General features: G+C 45.5%; 1 long non-coding RNA gene across 1 annotated transcript in view; it reads left to right on the top strand.

Annotated features, from left to right (window-relative positions):
* Positions 1 to 22,154, top strand: part of LOC141371278 (uncharacterized) — a 212,987-nt gene that overhangs the window by 59,274 nt on the left and 131,559 nt on the right. The window lies entirely within an intron of this gene.

Raw genomic sequence — 22,154 nt, 5'->3', positions numbered from 1 at the left:
AAAACACATTGAACTGGTCACTTAGAATGAGTGTAGTTTATTTTCTGTAAATTAAACCTCAATAAAGTTGATTTAAAAAGAAAAAAATAGCAGAGGTGCCCTCCTAATAAGATCAAATAAAATCACTCCGCATAGGCAACCATCCAATTTAGAATTTAAGATTCAACTATTATTTGTTTAGCTGTTACTAAACACAAGGCACTATGATCATCACAATAGTGGCTAACATTTCCTGACCGTTTACTGCATGCAGGTACTGTGCTAAATACTTTCTGTGGATTTGTTCTTTTAACAAATATTTATCAAGGCGCTTCTATAGGCGAGGTCCTGTTCTAGGCACTTGAGTATACAGCGGGCTCCTGCTTTGACAGAGCTTACAATCTAATGGCAAGAAACAACTTGTCGATGAAAAGACAAGATGGGAAAACTTTAGTCTGCACTCTCAGCTTAGGACACTTTTATAATTAATACACATGCTTGAGCATATGTCAGTACACCTGTGCACACATCCCCATGCACATATACGTGTGCACCAATCTGGGCAGGTTGCTTTGGTTGCAGCCTCCCTTCTTCCCCGCCTGCCCCGCAGTTGCTGGCCTAAGATGCACCTGGTTACCCCTGCCCATGCGCATGCACACTTGGCCACGCCCTCTCAATCACTAGCACATGTACTCTCCAAAGCATTCAGGCCAAGTATGTGGTACACGCATAGCCATTATGCCCATCTCTTTCACTCACTTCTTTCCCTTCTTCCTGCACGAAATTGTTTTTGCTACATGGAGCCAAAACCTGCAGGCATTCTGTAGGACAAATATAGCCTGGCTCTACTGACATTTGGGAAGACTCTTGATCGAATTCCATCAACATTTAATAGAGTGTCCACTGTGGCAGGCTTCAGAAGTGAATGAGACTAGGCCCTTATCCTAAAGGAGCCTGTCAAGTGGCAAGTACTTAAGTGTGTACATCACAACCCTTCCCAGCTTAATTTCCAGCACACTTTTGGCATCCTTGGAGAAACACTGTTGGGCCTCCTGGTCTTCAGATTTGAATTGTCTGTGGAGGAACAGACTATTCTTATGAAGTGATGGGAGTCCATTCAGCATTAGTACGTCCAAACCAAAAGAGCCCTCAGAGATCACGTGGGCCAGGGCTACTCAATATGTGGTCCCTGGACTGGGGCTGGGTCTCAGACGGCTATCTGTCCACAGTGTGCCTAGCGCAGAGCCTGAGAGGAAGCATTTACAGACTTTTAAAGCAGTTTGGCATTGCGGTGATGTCCAAGGGCGTGATTTTGTATTTTACGGAAGCACTGGTCTATGATATATTGGGATAAAAAGTCTCTCACTGTAGAGAGTTGGAGAAACGTAACTCCCTCATGTCAACCCTGTGGAAACTGAAATCCAGAGCGGGAAGTGACTTTCCCAAGGGCTCCTGGCTCTCCCTTCAGGTCTGTTGCCTATCATGCTCCAAAGTTTATTCCCAACTCGTTAGAAACAGAATGCTGAATTGATACCCAAAAAAGGATTAATGATGGCTACCATTTGGAGAGTATGGCCTGAGTGTCAGGCCTTGCGCGAGGCAGTGTTCACACTGGATCTGTATTTCTCATGACATCTCCTGTTTGTATGTATTATTATCATCACTTTGCAGGTGCTGAAAATGAGCCTTAGCAAGGTAAATCAACATGTCCCAACGTCACCCAGGAGTCTGTGGTTGAACACAGGTCCCTTATCCACCATACTAGACATGCCTTATCTCAGGGAATCCTCCAACCATCCTAGGAGGTAGAGACGATCACGAACCCCATTTCACAGTTGGAGAAACTAAAGTTTGACAAGATGAAGTGACTTGCCTAAGACCATAGTGAGGGAGCCATAGGGCTGGATTTCATTTGTCTGCCGGCTCGAAAGCCCACACACTTTCCCACAATGCTACGCTGCCTTATAATGTTCAAATGAGAAATGTGAGCAAGAGAATAGAATATTGTTCTCTTGGTATTGAAGCATATCGGTTTCATGGGAAAGGTCACAAGGCTGGGGAAGTTCGGAAGTGTAATCTGGGACTCCTGCCAAGGTCTGAGTCCTGTCTGGTTGGCACATACTTCGACTGTGTCACCAGTGTGGGCTATAGCTCATGTTGACTGTTTAACTCCTTTTCTGTAGCCAAGTCTCAATGGAATTCTCTTAAGATTCCTCTGGACTCTCTCCGTCCAGGCAGATGCCAGTGATCTTCCCTTTGCCTGGAATGATCTTTTCTAGCTCTTTGCCTAGCTCACACCTATTCATCATTCAAATACCAGCTTAGGTTTATTTCCTCATGTAAGCTTTCAGGCACCCCGTAAGGGAGTCAGGTCTCCCCAGCATCCACCTTTGCAGCATACTAAAACACCCAGTGGAATTCCACATAATTGTAAAGAATTGATTATATAATTCTTATTTTCACTTTCTCTTAGTAGGATGTAAATTTTGAGAGAGCAGGGGCTTTGTCTAGCTCACTCTTGTATCTCCTAGTGCAGTGCCAGGCATGTAAGAAAGTCAATGAAAATTTGGTTTTTGAAATGAAAGAACAGAGGCACGGATGCCAATGTGGGGTTCTTATGCAACCATACCTGTTGTCTTTTCTGGGTTCAGTTTGACCAGGGTTTCCTAAGCTTGCCTGATCATAAAAATCACCTGGAGTGCTTGCTAAAAATATAGATAATTAGGCAGAGAAGCCTGGGGGTGGTCCACAAATCTCAGTTGTTGTTTTTTTTTTTTTAATTGGCAGACAGGGTGGTTTTTGTGGGCAGTCAAGTTTGGGAAAGACTGACTTTAAATATCTGTGTCTTATTTCTGAGAGTTTTTTGACAGTTGGACCTATAGACTCTCAGGTCTGACCCAGAACTCCTTTCCTTTTGCCCCTCTTCACATGCCCTCTGCTTTATGTGGGCTCAGCTAGTTACTACTCCTCATACACATTCCACAGCCCAAACATGTTCACTTTGTTGTGCTATTTCTCTGGTTCAAATGTCTTTTTCTCCATTTGTGTTATTTTCAAAAGACACTTTTTGGATCCAGTTCAATGGTGCTTCCTCCATGCAGCCTTCCATGGCTTCCTCTTCTTCTGACTTCTCCTCCAATTGCATGTGTTCCTCTTCGATGGCTCTTGTCATATGCAACTTTGTATCATAGCTTCTTATGTCTCTATTCCTTTTAGCCTGTGAGCAACCTGAGGGCCAGATCCATACCCAGGCCCAAGTTTTGGTCCCTCCTGAAGCACACACACAAGCTTTTACCCCAGTAGGAGCCAGGTATTAGTTTAAGACTTTTTCCCACCAGCTCTCTAGCACCATTAAGAAAATGGAGATCATCAGGCAGATGCTTCCTCAACTATACTTTTCTCTCCATCTCCAAACTTATCTAGGTCCTCATCCATTTTTTCCTTTTGTCTGAAAACAGGCATGCTTACTCCTTTCTAAGGTGATCCTCTCCACAAAACCATTTAAGATTTTACTTATTGGCTTGAGAGCGAGAGCGAGAGCGAGAGCGAGGGAGCACAGAGGGAGAGGGAGAAGCAGACTCCCGGCTGAGCAGGGAGCCCGATGTGGGACTCAGTCCCAGGACCCTGGGATTATGACCTGAGCTGAAAGCAGACGCTTCACCGACTGAGCCACCCAGGCGCTGCCACAAAACCATTTAAACATTTTGATTAATGAGTAAATGAATTAGTCAGGCTAGACGAAGTTATTCTGTGACTCAGAAAAGTATCAGTGGCTTCATACATCAAAAGTTTAGTTCTCACTCTTGCCCCATGCAGAACGCAGGTGGTTCCACTCCTCAAGGTCACTCAAGGCCCCGGGGTGATGGAGGCTTCCTCTGAACATGTACGTCTGGCGTCGCTGTAGGAGGGGCTAGAGAACATTGTAAATTATGCCCTGGTTCTCAAAGCTTCTGCCTGAAAACGCCCTACATGCTTCCATGACACTTCACTCCTTCTCTTAGCTCATTGGCCAAAATGAGTCACATGGCCATGCCTAATTCAAAAGGGAGCAAGGAAGTATAATCCTAGTGTTCGTCCAAAAGGAGGAGAAAACTGGGCTATTTGTGAGCATCCTTAATGATTGCCAAAATACATGGCTGGCACATATTTCAATGGCACTTCTCTTGCTTTATTTTTCTAAAGATTTATTTATTTATTTTTGAGACAGAGAGAGAGCATGAAGGGGAGGGGCAGAGGGAGAGAGAGAGAATCTTAAGCAGACTCCCTATTGAGCACCGAGCCCCGTGTGGGGCTCGATCTCACGACCCTGAGATCATGACCTGAGCTGAAATCAAGAGTCAGACGCTTAACTGACTGAGCCACCCAGGCGCCCCATTTCTTGCTTTATTTTTAATTACTTTCCCCAGCTCTCTCCTGTCTTTCCTTTCTTTGGCTCACTGACTATGCATACGTTTGTAAAAAGTGGAGTTGTTTATGACCCCACATGGATGCAAGAAATTTAATTACAGACTGACTCTTGCTTTGGTAGAAATTCCAGGAAAGTTCTTCGGAGTTAAGAGGCAGAGAGTCAGAGCAAGACAAGTTTGGGAAACTGTCAAACTCTGTTACTTTAGAGGACACTTAATTACCCTTAATAATTTGCAATTTACTGTTTGATGTTCCATGCAGATAACATCTGCTTCCTTATAAAGGATATATGGGAAACAATAGCCCCAAAGATGCTTTCTGGAAGGAGATTTTAAAATAGCATCAAGGTGTGTAGATAACTAGCCCTCTTGTTGTGGCAAGCATTTAGGTTTTGTCCTTGACTCGAGCCTGACTTATTTTTGCATGTTTGAAAACCACTTAACCTTTCTCCACATCACCCTCCGCCCCCTGCCTATAGAAAGGAGATAATAGTTGCTTAGCAGCTTTGGGGCACTTTCAGAGGAAGGGGCCAGGTAGTCAGCACAGCAGTGGGAAAGAGGGTCTCTGTGGATGATGGGCTTCAGCTAATGTATATTAACGTAATCTTCACTTATGTCATTCAAAAGGTTCATTATATAAAAGAGAGAGCACCCATTTGGAATCAGAAAGACGTCGTTTTGAGTCTCATCTCTGTCACTTCCTAGCTCTGTAAACTTGGAAAAGGCATGGTCACCCCTAAAAAATGGGAAGACCCTTACCTCGTAGCACTGTTGCGATGAGGAAATGAGAGAAAATATACACCTCACCTACCACGGAACCAGCATATAGTAAATTATAAATAAAAGGCAACTGTTGAAAGATCCGTTTTTGGGAATTGAGCACTCCCCAAACATCCTTTAGCCTAGCATGCTTTTATATTAAATATGCTGTGTTAAGATATTTTACTTGTATAACTTCTTCTAAAAATCTTTTTTTAATAAAGATTTTATTTATTTATTTGACAGAGAGAGAGAGACACAGCAAAAGAAGGAACACGAGCAGGGGGAGTGGGAGAGGGAGAAGCAGGCTTCCTGTGGAGCAGGGAGCCCGATGCGGGGCTCGATCCCAGGACCCTGGGACCATGACCTGAGCCGAAAGCAGACACTTAATGACGGAGCCACCCAGGCGCCCTAGAAATCTTTTTTTTTTTTTTAAAGTAACCTCTACTCCCAACATGGGGCTTGAACTCACGACCCCAAGATCAAGAGTCACATGCCCTACCGACTGAAACAGCCAGGCGCCCTTGTATAACTTTTACTCATAATTATAATGTGCACAGATACCGAATTTCTCCCCTCTTTCTGAATTAATCATGCTTAGCTATATTGTTCTCTGAGTCAATAAAACACTTGGCTTCCAGAAGGGATATTAAGATCTTGAGAGTTACATACATTCTAATAGAGGGAAATTATCATGTCCATATCTTTTAACGATCAAAATCAGGACTCGATTATTCTCTGCTGTGATATTCATTATTAATGTGTGACAGTAGATTTGGAGTTAAAGTATGAATGTGTGAATTGCTATGGTATCACAAATTAGGGTTTTGCATATTGAATCATCTCCTATGTTAAATATGAAGGAACTGTAGGTAGACAGATACATTTGTGTGGTAAGTGTGGCAGGAAGCAAAGAATATTGATTTAACAACCATCATGAGGCTAAAATACTTTCTCTTAAAGTGTCTTTTTTCTTAGTATCTACCATTTTATTTCCACATATTTTTCTGCTACTTCAATAATGATGAACAGTCTCAAATGAATATTTACACTAACTGCTTTTGCAGTTTTGCTTACTTAATCTGTATAGGGCATCTAATGTTTGAAATGGGTTAGTTTATTTTTTTTTTAAAGATTTTTTTTTTTATTCGAGAGAGAGAGAGAAAGGGAACACGAGTGGTGGCAGAGGGAGAGGGAGAAGCAGACTCCCTGCTGAGCAGGGAGCCTGATGTGGGGCTGGATCCCAGGACCCCGGGATCATGAGCTGAGCCAAAAACAGACACATAACCGACTGAACCACCCAGGCGCCCCTGAAATGGGTTAGTTTAAAATGCACCTTCAAATACTTGATTGGGGAGAATTCATTTATCTATTTATTTTATTTTTTTCACGATCTTTATTTATTTGAGTGAGAGAGTGAGAGGGAGAAGCAGACTCCCCGCTGAGCATAGAGCCTGACGGGGGGCCTTTGGGGGCTGATCCTAAGACTCTGAGATCATGATCCAGGCAGAAAGCAGATGCTTAACTGACTGAGCCACCCAGGGGCCCCACTCTTCTTGGTTTTTCTATTTAAATTCTTCCCACTTGGGCGCCTGGGTGGCTCAGTCGGTTAAACATCTGCTTTCTGCCTGGGTCATGATCCCAGGGTCCTGGGATCCAGACCTGTGTGGGCCCTGTGCTGGGCTCTCTGCTCAGTGGGGAGCCTGTTTCTTCCTCTCCCTCCCCCCGCACATTCTCTCTCTCTTTCGCTCACTCTCCCTCTCAAATAAGTAAATGAAATCTTAAAAAAAAAAAAAAAAAAAGGAAAGAAAGAAAGAACCAAGAAGAGTATATGTTCCTGCAAGATTGGAGCTGAGAGAGGCGTTTAAAATAATTCCTAATCCAGTGCTCTCATCTGGCAAACTGGAGTAACTTCTATCCAGAGAGATCAAATGCCTTGTCCAGGAATAATTTCTTTCTTTTTTTTTTTATTTATTTATCAGAGAGAGAGAGAGAGAGAGAGAGAAGCAGGCAGAGGGAGAAGCAGGCTCTGTACTCAGCACGGAGCCCGATGTGGGACTCGATCCCAGGACCCTGGGATCATGACCTGAGCCGAAGGCAGACGCTTAACCGACTGAGCCACCCAGGCGTCCCGTCCAGGAATAATTTCTTGAGGCAGAAGCAGGATTAGAACTCAGGCCACCAGCTGCCTCCTGTGTTCTGTTTCATTGTAAAACCAGGACTGCCAAGTTGGAAAAAAACAATGCTACATCCCCAGAAAAGACTCTAAACCCAGTGCTTTTGACCTTCCTTGGGACACGAAGTGTAAGAGAGCTATCATCTGTATTTTCTGTGTTTCCCTTTGAGAGGACAGGACCAGCACTCAGCTATTCCAAAGGGAACGAGTGTACAGTGAGCCCTCCACAGGCCGGATGCCCCCACCCCCACCCCCACCCCCTAGCAGCCGGCGTGACCTGTTAAGTCCAAAGAGCAAACCATTGAGATGGGAAAGAGGATGTGGCCAGTTTAGCCCTGCCTCTCCTTCCTTCACACTTAGGTAAAACATACTGATCTCGTCTTTGTGGCTCAAGCTGAGACTCGATTTAGATCTCAGCCGTTAGGGGCGCCTGGGTGGCTCAGTCAGTTAAGGGTCTGCCTTCGGCTCAGGTCATGATCCCAGGGTCCTGGGAAGGAGCCCCACGGCGGGCTCCCTGCTCAGCGGGGAGCCTGCTTCTCCGTCTCCCTGTGCTTGCTCTCTGTCTCTCTCTCAGATGAATAAATAAATCTAAGCCGTTATTGTGATTTTGTTTGACTCAAACTCCTGTGATGGTGAGTGAAGACAGTTATGGTGTGAACACATGCATTTTCCGTCCTCAGATATACAGGGCTTTGCAAACTGGAATTCAGTGAACACTTATGGCTGCGTTTTTCATTGGTCCTCTTACAAAAGCTCATCACTCTTTGCCGTGGCATTAAGTGATAAGCGACATGAAATAATATGAAACTTGGAAGCAGTCGTTCCAATTTATGTTATTAGCCAATGCCTTTGCCTAAACAAAGAAAAACATTACTGAAAATCAGCATGGTTATCTTGTGATCATGCTTCAAGATTTTTTGAAGTTGAAAGATCAAATCTAAAGGAAAAAAGATAAATATATCCGTGTGATTTGACCAAGAGAATGACAGAAATTTAATCCCTGTTCTAAGTTCATGCGGTGTTCTCGTGGGAAAAGGAAGGTGACCAACACAATAGAAGTTTCTCAGACATCTGAATTTCTTGACAGTAAGGACTGTTTAATAGTGGAATGGCTGAACCATCTGCTGTCTGTGGTTTTTTTTTTTTTTTTCCTCCCCCTGTGTTCAGCCAAATCTTTATTATTAGCCAATTTCCTGCATGAAAAGGACTGGTGAGGGCATCGATAACAAAGGATCTTTTATTTAGTAAAAATCCAATATGAAAGATTATCAGAGTACCAATTAGCAGGCTGCGTTGCTGGACTTCAAAGTGGTTTCCTCTGTGGAACGAGGACGTGGTGATAAGTATGGAACTAGGATTCTCCGAGTAGTGGGTATGCAGAAGTAAGACACAGAGGAGGAGGCTGAACTGCTTGCCGCAGCCGTGTTCTCCTCAGTGCGCGCGAGGCCAGGGCACCCCAAGTGTGATCCATGCCTGAGTTACACCACTTCCTCCTCGTGGTTTCCGCACCCTGGGATCCATTCATGCAGTCATCCATTCATGCCGTTTCCAAGCTTTGCAAATCATTGCAGAGAGCTCTGTCCACAATGTTTGGACAAAGAATAAAAATGAACATTTTTTGAGGACTTGTGTGGACCCGGTACTCTACCAGGCTCTTTTTGTATACATCAGATCCTCACGTCAACCCGAGAAGGTAGATGTTGCTATGATCCTCGTCATCCTTGGGAAGGAAACTGGTGCAGGAAGTGGCCACTAAATGCCAATGTTATTATGTTTGCTTGAAAATAAATGTTTTTGGGGCGCCTGGGTGGCTCAGTTGGTTAAACGTCTGCCTTCAGCTCAGGTCATGATCTCAGGATTCTGAGATCAAGCCCCACGTCGGGCTCCCTGCTCAGTGGGGAGTTGGCTTCTCCCTCTCCCTCTGCCTCTCCCTCTCCCTGCTTGTTCTCCCTCTCTTTCTCTGTCAAATCAATCAATCAATCAATCTTGAAAAAAAAAGAAAAGAAATGTTTTTAACGAAAGGCAAAAGGCAAGAATTTAGTTGGGGGGCACCTGGGTGGCTCAGTCAGTTAAGCGGCTGCCTTCGGCTCAGGTCATGATCCCAGGGTCCTGGGATCGAGCCCCGCATCAGTCTCCCTGCTCAGCGGGAAGCCTGCTTCTCCCTCTCCCACTCCCCCTGCTGTGTTCCCTCTCTCGCTGTGTCTCTCTCTGTCAAATAAATAAATAAAATCTTTAAAAAAAAAAAGAATTTAGTTGAATTACCTTGGGTGAGTTTTAAAGAGACTTTTTTTTAATATGTGCTATTACAGTTCTGAGTTTCCTGGCTAGCATTCTTTTTTTTTTTTTTTTTAAATATTGTGTGTACAAGTTTTTTTTTTTTTAAGATTTTATTTTTTGACAGAGAGAGAGACAGCGAGAGAGGGAACACAAGCAGGGGGAGTGGGAGAGGGAGAAGCAGGCTTCCCGCTGAGCGGGGAGCCCGATGCGGGGCTTGATCCCAGGACCCTGGGATCATGACCTGAGCCGAAGGCAGACGCTTAACGGCTGAGCCACCCAGGCGCCCCCTGGCTAGCATTCTTAATATCCAGCTCCATAGTCAGGTACTGAGGTATGCCCGTGGATTAATTATTTTTATGCAATGGTGACTATTTTACAAACTGAACTGTTTTCATAGCTAAATTCAGGCATGCACATATGCGTGTGTACACTCACACAGAGAACAGATCAAGGGACCTAATGCTATTGCAGGAAGCATCAATATTCCTGCTTGGTAAAGTGGATAAACAGAAGTTTTCAATTAAGTAAGCAGAATAAAATAGGGAAAATGAATTGAATCTAAACTAGCTTGAGCATTTTAACAATCAATGGAGTTAACATTATAGTTAACCGAAGGGTAGAGATAAAAATCCTCTGCTTCACCCTGATGGGAAAACCCATCAATCCCCTTTTCTACCTTATCGAACTGCATTTTGAGAATTGCATTCTTGTGCCAACCAGTCAGGTTCCGGTTTGTGTCTTGAAGACATGCACGCATGTGACTTGTTTAAAGCAAACTGAAGTGAAAAAGCACAGTTTGGTGGTCTTGGGTGGGCCCTTCTCATCATTGTTCCCATGTTTCTGTCTCTTATTGCCTTGAATCCTTATTTTTTTGTGATTGACTGGATCATTCCACCAAAGTCATGCTAGTAGCAGGTAATAAATCTACCACTATCCAAAGTCCATTTGTAGACAAATAAGACTCCCAAGTAGGAATCCAGGCCACCTGTCTGCATCTTGTTTTCATTACGCTTTCTTGATTATCATTCTTTGTGGACCTTCTCATCTTGACTTTTGGTATTATTGCCTGCTCTCCATTTTGTCTCAGGGATAAGCAACGTAATTTTGAATTCTTGTAACCCGATACCGAAACCATGTTGGAGCAAGAATTTCAGTATCTGAACCTAGCTAGACTCCAGGAAGCCCTGGGTGAGAGGTAACTCGTACCCCATTTAAAGCCCTGTTGGATGGACCAGCCAAACCCACCTTTTGCCAAGCCCATCTGAGAGAGGAGGTGAACAGGATCAGTTCGGACGCCTGTCTCTGACCGGATCACCTGGACCGTGGACTGTGTGTGCTATTTCCTCCTTGATTACAGCAGTGACCTTGTGTGTGTCTCATGCCTTCCAGGCACTCAGGGTAATCTCAGTTAACACAATTTTCACTGCTTACCTCTGTGAATGAAGAAGTCACAGATTAGCATTTATATCTCTACTCATCTCGATACATCCATACGAAGCTGCTTTTTGAGATAAGTACTTGTCGTTCACTTACTTTCTCCTAAAAGCAAGACGTTAGAAAATTCTAGGGAGGTAAGGGTATGACACAGTCAGCTGCAGTGAAAAGTGTGTACTACGGTGCATTTGTAAGGGGTCCAAATGCAGTTACTCTGGTACTAGAATGATGAAGAGGTAAAAGAAAAGGAAATAATCATTGTGGGAAATAAGTTATAATTGTTGTTAGCATTTTCTTTGTTTTCAGCTTTAAGGAAGTATCCGCAAGTTTTATAAAATAAGATTTTGCTTCTCTTGTTTTCTCCATGTTAACTGAATCTTTAGTGTTAAGATGGAAATATACAGAAGTGGAAACCCACTGGAAATTATATCCTTGGTTGTTTTATTATCAATCAGTAAGAGGATTAAAAAGGCTTAGCATCAATTACCTGACTAGACAACCAATGAAGAAAATAAAATTACATCCAAAAGTAATGGTGATAATTGGCTTGTTCGGGCTGCTGGAGACCTTATTCACATGCCCTATGATTATGCCTTCATTAGACCCCACTGAAGAGATGGCTCTCTGGGGCGACATGATTCATAGGCTAAAGCTCAATGCAGTGGCAATATTACACAAAGGTGGAATGTGACAGGTGAAATTAGGCCAATTAAACAGATACAATTCTGGGACTAGTTAAATTTGTCCATACCAGATTGCTTGGTTGGCGTAAACTGTATTTTCCTAGCTCATCTGATTATGATTTCATCTTGTGTTTACTCTTACCCAAATGAAAGGAAGTTAGGCTATGGACAGAGAGATACCCACTTTATTGTCTTTAGTTATTTATTTAGTTATTCCTGGCACTGGTTTTAAGGACTTGTTCATTAACAAGGCCATAAGTTTTACCCTTTTTCCCTGATCCAAAAATGCATCCATTTAAGCTAATGTGGCACAGACTGTCCTCCTCTGGCTGGACTGCCCTTCCTAATGCTCTTCCCTGGCTCCCTCCTACTCATCTTTTAAGGCAGAGGGAAAGGTTTCTTGTTCTGCTCCTTCCCTGCCCCACCTCAAGGTGAGGTGACTCTCTTAGGTACACCTTTCTCATAGCCTATAAGAGACAATGATCAGATTGCACCCTAAAGACCATATTCACAAATAGGCAGAGATGTCATTTCAGAGGACAACGTGCTGACTTGGAAGGCATGCAGGACAACCGACAGTAGCTTAGCATGCTTCCTGTGGTCTGTCCATCCCACAGAGGTGCTCTGACTGACGGACCCAGTACATGGGTCTCACTTATCAAGACTAAAGGAACACCGGGGCGCCTGGTTGGCTCAGTCAGTTAAGCGTCTGACTCTTGATTTTGGCTTCGCTCATGACCTCAGGGTCGTGAGATCGATTTCTGCGTCAGACTCCTCACTGGGCGTGGAGTCTGCTTAAAATTCTCTCTCTCCCTCTTCTTCTGCCCCCCCAATCCTCCCCCACCCGTGCACACACTCTCTCTCAAAAAAAAAATTAATAAAGACTAAAGAAACACCTACCAACTTTTAAAACTCTTTGTATCTGCTCCTTTTTGGTGTTGTTTTTGGTAGCTGAAACTTTGCTGTTATCTTGATCTTTAATTTATCAGGATTTATCTGTGTACACCACATTTATGTAACTTGTTTAAATCCTTGGGCAGCTGCCCATATGAGTATATGGTCCAGGTATCTCTTCCACATGAACACCCCCATATTGTGTGTCTCACGGAGTCATGCACCAGTGTGTTTACCTGTATGTTATCTACACCCAACTGTAAACTTCTCAAGGCCAGCCAAGATGTTTTGTTCCTCACGGAATCCCTCATATCTAATATGAGGCCTGGCATAAAGTACCTACTTTATGTCTAGTGTCATGAGCTTATTGAATGCGTAATAGCTAGCATGTATTGGACACTTTTTGTGTGTGGCACCTTTCTAGGCATTATCCCATCCAGTTATGAGGTGGTTACTCTCATTCTTCTCATTTCACAGATTAGAAAACAGAGTCATAGGGCGCCTGGGTGGCTCAGTTGGTTAAGCGACTGCCTTCGGCTCAGGGACCGAGTCCGACATCGGGCTCCGTGCTGGGCGGGGAGTCTGCTTCTCCCTCTGACCCTCTTCCCTCTCATGCTATCTCTCATTCTCTCTCTCTCGCAAATAAATAAATAAAATCTTAAAAAAAAAAAAAAAGGAAAACAGAGTCATAGAGGTAAAAATGCCCGAGGTCACAGAGCAAGTAGGTGGGCTGACTGGGGATATGACCCAGGTTGGTCTGACCTCAAAGTCCTTGCCCGTAACTATTATGGCTAATGCTTTGGGATCTGAGTCACCCTTCCAAGGAAAGCAGGCACCTGGGGCGCTGTACAAAGCTTGGACCTGTTCCCACTGCAGTCTGGGAGGGGCTATCCTTTGTCCTCAGGCTATGAAATCAGGGAGGCAGGTTTCTTGTCTAAGAAACACTACTCCGCCAGGGAGAAATGATAGCGATTGGCAGACAGTCCTACTGAACCATCAAACCGAAGGGGCTAGGCAGATGGAGACTCTAAATACAACACCATGCCAAGGGAACTGGCAAAGAGCAAGAAGGTTTCAAGTGGAGGGTTGAAGCCAGAGTCTCGAGGGATTATTGAACTGGAAAGAGGAGCCGCGGTATTGCATGGATTTTTAAGAATGCCACTCAGTTCAGACTGCTGACTAAGCATCCGTCCATGCCAACAGTCCTCGGTTATTGAGAACTTTCTCTTGGTCAGGCACTGAGCAAAAGATACAGAGATAAGCTGGTCATATCTCCCGGAGCAACAGAAAAGAAGATTCTACACATTTGCACAAACTTTGGTGCGCAGTGGGTGTTCACATTGCCCTCCATCCGTGACTGCCTAACAAGAATTACTGTGAAGAGCATTCTTGAGCACTCACTATAAGTCAGGCGCTGTTCTAAGTGTTTTCTATGCTTTCAAACATTCTATCCTCACAACAACTCTTTAACGTTGGTACGATTAACGTCATCGTATTACAGATGAGGGAATAGTAGTGCAGAACAGGTTAGGGGGCTTGCCCAAAGGCAAGGGTAGAGCTGGGATTGGAACCTAGGAAGTCTGGCTCCAGAGTTTGAGCTCCTAACTTCTACATGCACTAGCTCACTAAGCGTTAACTCATTCTCTAGGTTCCCTTTCACTCAGTAGCATTTATTCATTTACCACACCTTACCTAGAACCTACTAGGTGTTTAGCATTGGGCTGGTTGCTGGGGAGGGAACAGTGAAGAAGCTAGGCGAGGTTCTAACATGGTCTGAGATAGAAGGGCTGTTGAGCGGCTCAGCAACTTAGAGAAAACAATGACACTCCACCTGTCCCCCTCAGGACTCCAGCCATGTCCCTCCTCCATGGCTGCAAGCTGCATGTGCTTCCCAGGAAAGATGGAATCAAGACAGACTCCACTCACTCTCATGAATCAGAACTGCTAGGATTTGGATTTGAGTCCTTCCTGTGTTGGAATTGGCCAGTTCCTGGGGGTGATAGCAGATAATTCAGCCTTTATGTGAGAGGGAATTCTTACTGGAAATATTGCATTCCTGGAATCAAGGAATCTAATTTGACAGCAAGCATATTAATTGAGACTCCGGGGCTGCACTACTCCCCTCAGGAAAAAAAATGGCCTTGCTTGTGTAAACCTGAGAGCATCCGCCTGCCCCGCCCCCAGCAGCGTGCACCAGAGTCCACAGAGAATCGGAAGGGGCATTTTTAAATGAAAAGACATGTCCAGCTGTATTTGTCTGTTGCTACATTATTATGACAACTACTTCGTATTCGTGCATAACTTAATTAGTTAAAATAAAAGCAGAGCTGACGATAAACTTCCAGAGAGAACAAGGTAGATGGATGTTTAAAATGTTCTTGCTTTCAAGCTCAATAGTGAATAACTGAAAATTCAATTCTTAAAGATCGCTACAGGAGGGAAGAAAATACTATCTTTTGAAAAACAGATTTCATCGGGACCATGTGGGAAGCCCTTGTACAGCGCAGGCTGTTATCTGGAAACTGCATCGTACCTATCTCGGAGTCTGGCAGAGGACTCCATATTGTACCTCTACTCTGAGTCATTTTAATCCCCATCCTGCTTTTTCTAGTCTGGTTTCGATATCAATTTGGTTTTATTGGCGCGGGACTTAAGAACCACAAAGGCTAGGAAGCACTACTTTGGATGAACCGAAGTGAAGCACCTTTGAATTCCAATGTATAGACTTTGACAGAGAGGGCAGGACACGGGCCCTGGGAAATTTTATGTGATCCATTCAACACACACTTACTATAGGCCAGGCTGTGTGCTCTGGGCTGGGGTATGAAGCTCAAGAAGTCTATTCCCTGGCTCAACAAGCCTGCAGTCTGATGGGAGAGTGAGACATAGACAGATGAGTGCAAGATGGGGAGGGAATTGTGTGAGATCTCTGGAGCTGGGTTAATGCCAGCAGGAGGGTACATCTGCGGCCGGGGTCCCCAGAAGAGGGCAAAAAACGCCACCCAGGTGGGAGCCAGGGTGGCAGTTGTAGGTAAAAGCAGCGGTGGTTAAGGGGACCAGCTCTTGCATCAGCCCAATTTGGGCCAAGGCTCTATTTCAGGACCCAGGAGCCATGAGCCTTGGGCAAGTTAATCACCATCTTGGAGCACCCATTTCTGAACTACCAAAGGGTTTTACACAGAGGAAAGAGAGAGTCAGCTATGTGCTTCGGGAAGATCTCTCGAGCATCTGCGTGGAGAGTGGGTTGGAGGAGGCAAGGCCAGAGGCAGGAATGGAGAGGAGAGAGCTGAGCTCTGTTGAGGAAATCGATGTCTCCAAATGCAGGCTCTTTTATATGCACTGCCCAGCATCTGGCAATGCCAGGACCGACAATGATTCACCATATATAGTACTTACTTCGGGTTTGGCAAGTGGCCGGAGACCAGCGAGGAGAGCTGCCCCTCCTCTTTGCTCAGCACACAGGACCCATTCAGTATCATCCCTTTAGACCACGGCTGGGCTTCTTGCCCTCCAATCCCTGGGCTCCCCTGGTCCTGGGGAAGTGACAGGCCTTGGGAATCAGAGAGACAGTGCCCTTCCTCATCACGCTCAGCTGCCCTACTGTCTAGGAGGTCATGGATTGTCCCGGAGGTAGCGAAGCCTTTAGTGCATTTGCTGGGAGGATCTCGTGGATGTAAACCCTGCTACCTCTGGCCCCCCACCCCTGACAGGACGTGGGCAGACAGCATCTCCGCGGGACCGGGGCCAAGATGCAAACAAGCACAGCATCCTCATGCCTCCTGGCCACAGAAGGACCCGCTCCCCGGCTCGCTGGGATGGTGCTTGCTGGCGAGGGAGATTTTAAAGCGGTTTGAGGTTTTTCCCAGGGCATGGTTTACCTGCTCTGGGCGTGGTGATACTCTTCAAGAATGGCAACGACAAAAATAAGGCCTGTGTCTTTTTGTCTATGAACGACCCTAAGAAACGCTGTTGTAAAGAAACCTGTTTAGCTTTCTCGAAACCAGTTTTCTCAACGTGTTTGGCTTCAAACCCCTTTCCCATCCATCTGTTATCAGCTGTGTGGAAACGATGTGGGGACATGCCAGTGTCCTGAGTCTGGGAAGGGGTTGGGGGGGGGATGCAGGGAGTGGGGTGTCATGGCGAGTGGCCATTTTGGAGTTTATTATCCACGTGACCAGGCAGGTTAGTTAGCCCCGCTGGGCCTCTGTTTCCTCATCTGTAAAACTAAGATAACACTGAACTTGGGGATTGTCACGAGGATTACCTGAGACAAAATAGGTAAAGCTGCAGTTATTTTTTTCCGCAGTGTGGGCAATCATGAGTCTAGACTTCGAAGGACTAGTTCTCCCAGTAGAATTGTGTTAGCTCCTTAAGGTATTAGCTGCGAAACCTGAAAGTGAGACACACGTGATTTATCTGAAACGGAATAACATTAGGTTGATTTTAGGACTGAGGATAGAGGCGGACTATGGAGTGACCCGCGTTTCCTTCACGAACACCGGGAACGTGCAAACACTCGCATCAAGGCTTTCCAAACCAAATACTGACCAAGGCAGGCACGTCTTGTAAAATGATCCCCCCGCCCTTCAAGTCTGTGACATAAAAAGCTAACAAGTTTGGCCTGTTCAGTGTTGTTTATGGTGTTTCACTCGCTTGGGACAATCAGGGACTAGACATGGGGTGTGAGGATATTCTGAATAACAGGGAAAGCATTGTGATTTCTGGGAATCTTTGCTGGCCTAAAACATTTCCGCACCTGCCGGCTGTTGTTCGGAATCGCTATCACAGAGCACTTGTTTCCAGAGTTGGCTAGGACAACCGCCAGGCGGACGATGGGCGCATGGACGGTTGGGTGGCTAGATACGGCATAACCTTCTGGCGCTGCTACCTTAATATATTGTCCTTTCGTACACAACAACCCTTTCCTTATCTGAAGACATGTATTCTGTGGCCTCCAACTTGGATCTTCTCCCAGCCACGCCTCCTCAGTTTCTTCTGCTGTTGTCCATAGGTCAGTCTCAGAATCCCCACCCACTGACCCCCTGCCCGGCTCAACCAATTTAAGCAGGTCCCCTATCCCAAACAGCTCTGCCAGAGGGAAGTCTTCTCAGATGGGCTCCGCAGACGCGGGACTCTTGGCAGCCCCGGCCCCCACCGGGCCTGCCCTGTTTTTGGAGTTCAGAGCTCAGAGCACAGGAAGATTCCTAGTTCTGTGAGTGGGAGGGGAGCCACAGTGGGAATGAACGTCAGCAGATGACACCCCCCTGACATTGCTTCCCCTTTCTCAGAAGTGGTGTTTTGTTGGTTGCTTTCCCACAGCTGAGCTTGTCATAAAAGGAGCTCTGTTCTCTCAGGGTTTGTTAATTGCAGCATCACTGGGTTTAAAAAAAAAAAAAAGAAGCTTCAAGAATGTAGGGAATCTTGTCTTAATTCATTTTGATATCTAGTCCCTTACTGCAGTGTCAGTTTCCAATCTTATTTTTGATACACCAAAAATTAACAATTCAAAGTCGTACTGACATACTCAAATTTCCGATATTTAAATAACCCTCTATGCTAATTAAGTGTAAATTATATTAGACGTATCACGTTACAGTGCTGCATATCACCCAACAGTTGCATAATCTTTTGAATTCTGTCAAAACCTACCGATTTCAAATAGCGTTAGCTTTTTTAGGAGCAATCTTTGTTAATATCTGGTGAATATCTAGGCCCCTGGGTGAAATGTTTTTGACAACTAATTTTCTGGCACAGCAAATACTGGTGATACTTGGGAGTTGGCTTTGATCCTTTGATCTGGTGATGATGTGGGTGTGAGTGTGGAGGAGGGACAAGGCTGAGTATAGTTCACTTGGTGATTTATATAGCTCCTTTCACAGGATTAGAGTGAGAATCCTAAAGGAAACAGCATTGTTGGAAGCCATGATAATTAGGAGCTCTCTCTCTGGCTGGACTAAATTCCAAAGCAATCCTAGTGGCTTGGAAGTCAGAGAGTCCATTTCATTCTGTGCTTAAGAAGCTTTCCCCTGAAGGAGTCCTGCTGATTCTGGAGATTAAGGAAGAACTTCCTGGTGGCAATTAATTAAACAAATGCAACACTTTAATTTAAAACGAGTCACTCCAGTTTGGAAATAAATAAAACCCTCTAAACTGTGAAAGCAAAATGAAAATAAATGTTGATGGCCATATTGCCAACCTTGTGTGTGCATTTAAGTGTGTTCCTTTTGGAATCTCAGCGCCGATGCTGCGAGGACCACAGCCTGTAGAGCTGAGAAGATCATTCAGCTCAGTCACAGGGCCCACGCCCATCTCCTTAAACCAGGCTTCCTGCCCACCCTGTGGATCGCCGGGGAACCAAGTTAGAGCTGGGGCGGGGTAATTCCATTGCCAATACTAGGGCTCGGACCGCGCCCTCTTTTTCTAAACCCGAAGACCCGGCAGCAGCATTTGCTTCTCCATCAGGTGAATTTCCTCAGGCACCTCTGGGGTTCTGAAGCCAAGAGAATCCGTGAGGAGCGGAGGGCACCCCAGGGAAGCTGAGAGCGCATTTTCATTCTGTTGAATCTTACCCATTCGGTATGCGAGTGCATTTGCACATTCTTATTATCTCTGTTAACTGGATGCTCCTAGAAAGCAAAACTTGTCTGGTCTATTTTCAGGCCTGCACCCGTGCGGCTTCCAAGGGGGCTTTTCCACGGACTGGCTCCGAGCCACGCGGCAGCTCGGGAAGCTTCCCTGAACCTCTCTCTCGGGGCAGAATCCAGGCCTCCATCTGAATTCGCTCACTTTCAGTGGGGGTCAGGGGCGAACGTCACGCTCTGATTTTTCTGCCCCGATCTCGGCCCGCGTTCCAGACTTGTCATCTGGGCTTTCGGCCCGTGTTAGCTGGGGACGCTTCAGTTCTGCTCCTCCACGGCGCTGTGAGCCCTCCCACACAACCTTGCTCGCACCCACAGGAGTCTTAAAAAAAGCCTCAGCAGCTGGGTACTGGTCAAGGAAGGAAAACACTTCAAGCCTCGCCTTCCTTCCTGCCGCTCGCGCTTCCCTGAGGTTTCAGAGTCAGAAGCTGCCCTTGATTTCTTTCCCTGTTTAGACCTGACGAGTGCACCTCCAGCCCCTCCTCCATGGCTAACTTGGAAAGGCCACAGGCTGTGGTGGCTCTGCAGGTGCGTCCCCACGACCCCCAAGCACCCGCTCCAGAACCCTGGTCCGCTGCACTACTATTTACGGAGAAAAGACTGGACCCTCTGTCCAACCCCCAGCGCGCCTTGGGGGTGTCCTGCACAGGGGCCATGGGACCCTCGGTCACACTACACCCAATCCTGGGCTGAGCGGCAGCTGGAAATGGCTCGTTCCCCCTCAGCACACACAGCCCGCCCTTTGCTGGTCCTCAGGGCTGTAATTCCTGCCTGTGTCCCCGTTACAAGGCTCAGTAGCTACCGCTCTCCGCAGCGCACCGACTCCTCAAGGGTCACCGAAGCCTTCTGCCCAGCCTCTTAAAGGATTTCGACAAACACTTTCCGGGAGGAACGGGCTTGATGTGGCGGTCCACTGTGGCAGAACTCTCAGAGAGATTGAACAGCAGAGGCCAAGGGGAGAGTCGATGTGAGTGGCAGGCTTGAGTTCCTGAGAGTCCATGTGTGGAAACAGCACCTTCAAATGGTCCCGGAACACGTGGCCTTTGGATTTAACTTTCTTAAAGCCTCTCCTTCGAAGTCTGCCTTGGTTCACATCATCCGCTTTGCGGAGGAGCACAATTTGCCACCACAAAATATGTCTCTGGCATGAGGATTATTTTAGGCTGATTATTTTTAAGAAACAGAAAATGCAAGAGGTTTTTCTTTTAACCTCCCCCCTAACTGCCCCTCCAAATTTAGTTGGGGGAGCTGGTGAGCACCCGGAAAAGAGCCCCCAGCGAGGATGACTTTGTTATGCATTAGAAAGAATTTTCTCCTTGGCATAGCAAACATTGGTTTACCGAACCCGAACCCGTTGCTCTTTCCATCTTCCTGTGAATTGTCTTCCTCCCCTTTCAAGTCCCACACCCCTACCTTCTTATTTCAGGAGGGCACACAAGCCTCGCTTGCCTGACTGCTTGTGGGTGGGCCTCATAGTCTTAGGGGGCCTCCGTATGTACATAATTACCTGTAGTTTTCTCCTGGCAATCTGTCTCATATCAATTTGAGGATTACACCAGCCAGAAGAACCTAGCAGGGGACATGAAACTTTTTTTTTTCCTTCCTGACATCTTCATTCATATTTAAAAATCTCATCCTTTTGTAGAGTGACCATTAACAAAAATCTCTCAAATAAATAAATAAAATCTTTAAAGAAAAACTATTCTGAAACTTCCAACCTTGTAAAGACATTAAACCAGGTTATTAAGCAGGGGACGGAGGTGAGGCATTCTTAGAGACCTAGTGGGAATTCAGATTCTGTCTGGGTACATTATCTTTTCTTCTTCAATCAAACCGCTCTCCTTAGTTGCCAGATAACACTGTAGGTTTTGTTACGACACTCACTAAGAACCAAATAAAGGCAACCAACATAGTTTCATTTTCCTTGTTATTTTAAATGGAACTCTGCTATGTGCAGATGAGAGTAACCATCAGCGGGCTCAGAGCCAGACCATTGGTTTTCCTTTGGTGGAAATTCAGGACTAAAAATGTGCTCAATTATTACCTGTTCTTAGTTCATCAATAGAATTTTTTTTTCTTTTTTCTAAACTGAGCTCTCCATAATATCCTCAAAGAAAAACTTTTATCGGTCAGGTTAGACTGTGGTAACAAAAACGTCCTAAATTTAAGTGGCTTATATTAGCTCATTAGCTGATTGATTTCTTGCTCACGCCTCATGCCCACTGTGGGTTGGCTCCTTGACTTCCTCGCCCATGCCAATAGAACAGCCCCTAGCCTGGACATTGCTCATTGCTCATCTCATGGCAGAAAGAAAAGAAAGGCAGCAGTAAAGAGCATGACGGCTCTCGAAGCTTCTGTCCTGATGGGGTATGGATCATTTTCTCTTGGCCAAACTAAGTTGCATGGCTCAGCCTGCCAGGGCAGGAATGTGTAACCTTCCCTAAGGGATGAGCAGCGAATATTTGGACAATAACATAATCTTCCACAGGCCTCCTCCTCCAGGCTCTTTCTCACCACATTTCTCCCGAAAGGGCCAAGTTGATTTTGCATTTGAATCATGGTTTTTTAATTGTAAGCCATCCTCTGGTACCCAGACAGCAATTTCAGGACAAGCCCTCTGGCCTCTTGTGTCAAAGAGATTTCCTGACCTGTATCAAAAGTGCCCTGGGGATCTGTGGCATCCATGAAAGAGAAGTTGTTCAGAAGATGCCTTCTCTCCATAATAAAGCCCTTCTTTGCCTGTAGCAGAGCAAGCCAGAACAGAGTTGTTGCTTTCCAGAGGTTTCCTGAATTCATGTAGTAGGCCTGGGCATCAGCAAACCTGACATATATTTTAAACCATAGGCATTAGCATTATTTTTTTCTTCTTCTTCTTCTTCTTCTTCTTCTTCTTCTTCTTCTTCTTCTT

Source organism: Callorhinus ursinus, unplaced genomic scaffold (assembly GCF_003265705.2).
Source record: "Callorhinus ursinus isolate GAN/ISIS: 27379988/994484 unplaced genomic scaffold, GSC_fseal_2.0 scaffold64, whole genome shotgun sequence".
Classification (NCBI taxonomy): Eukaryota; Metazoa; Chordata; class Mammalia; order Carnivora; family Otariidae; genus Callorhinus; species Callorhinus ursinus.
This window is presented reverse-complemented; position numbering and strand designations above follow the sequence as displayed.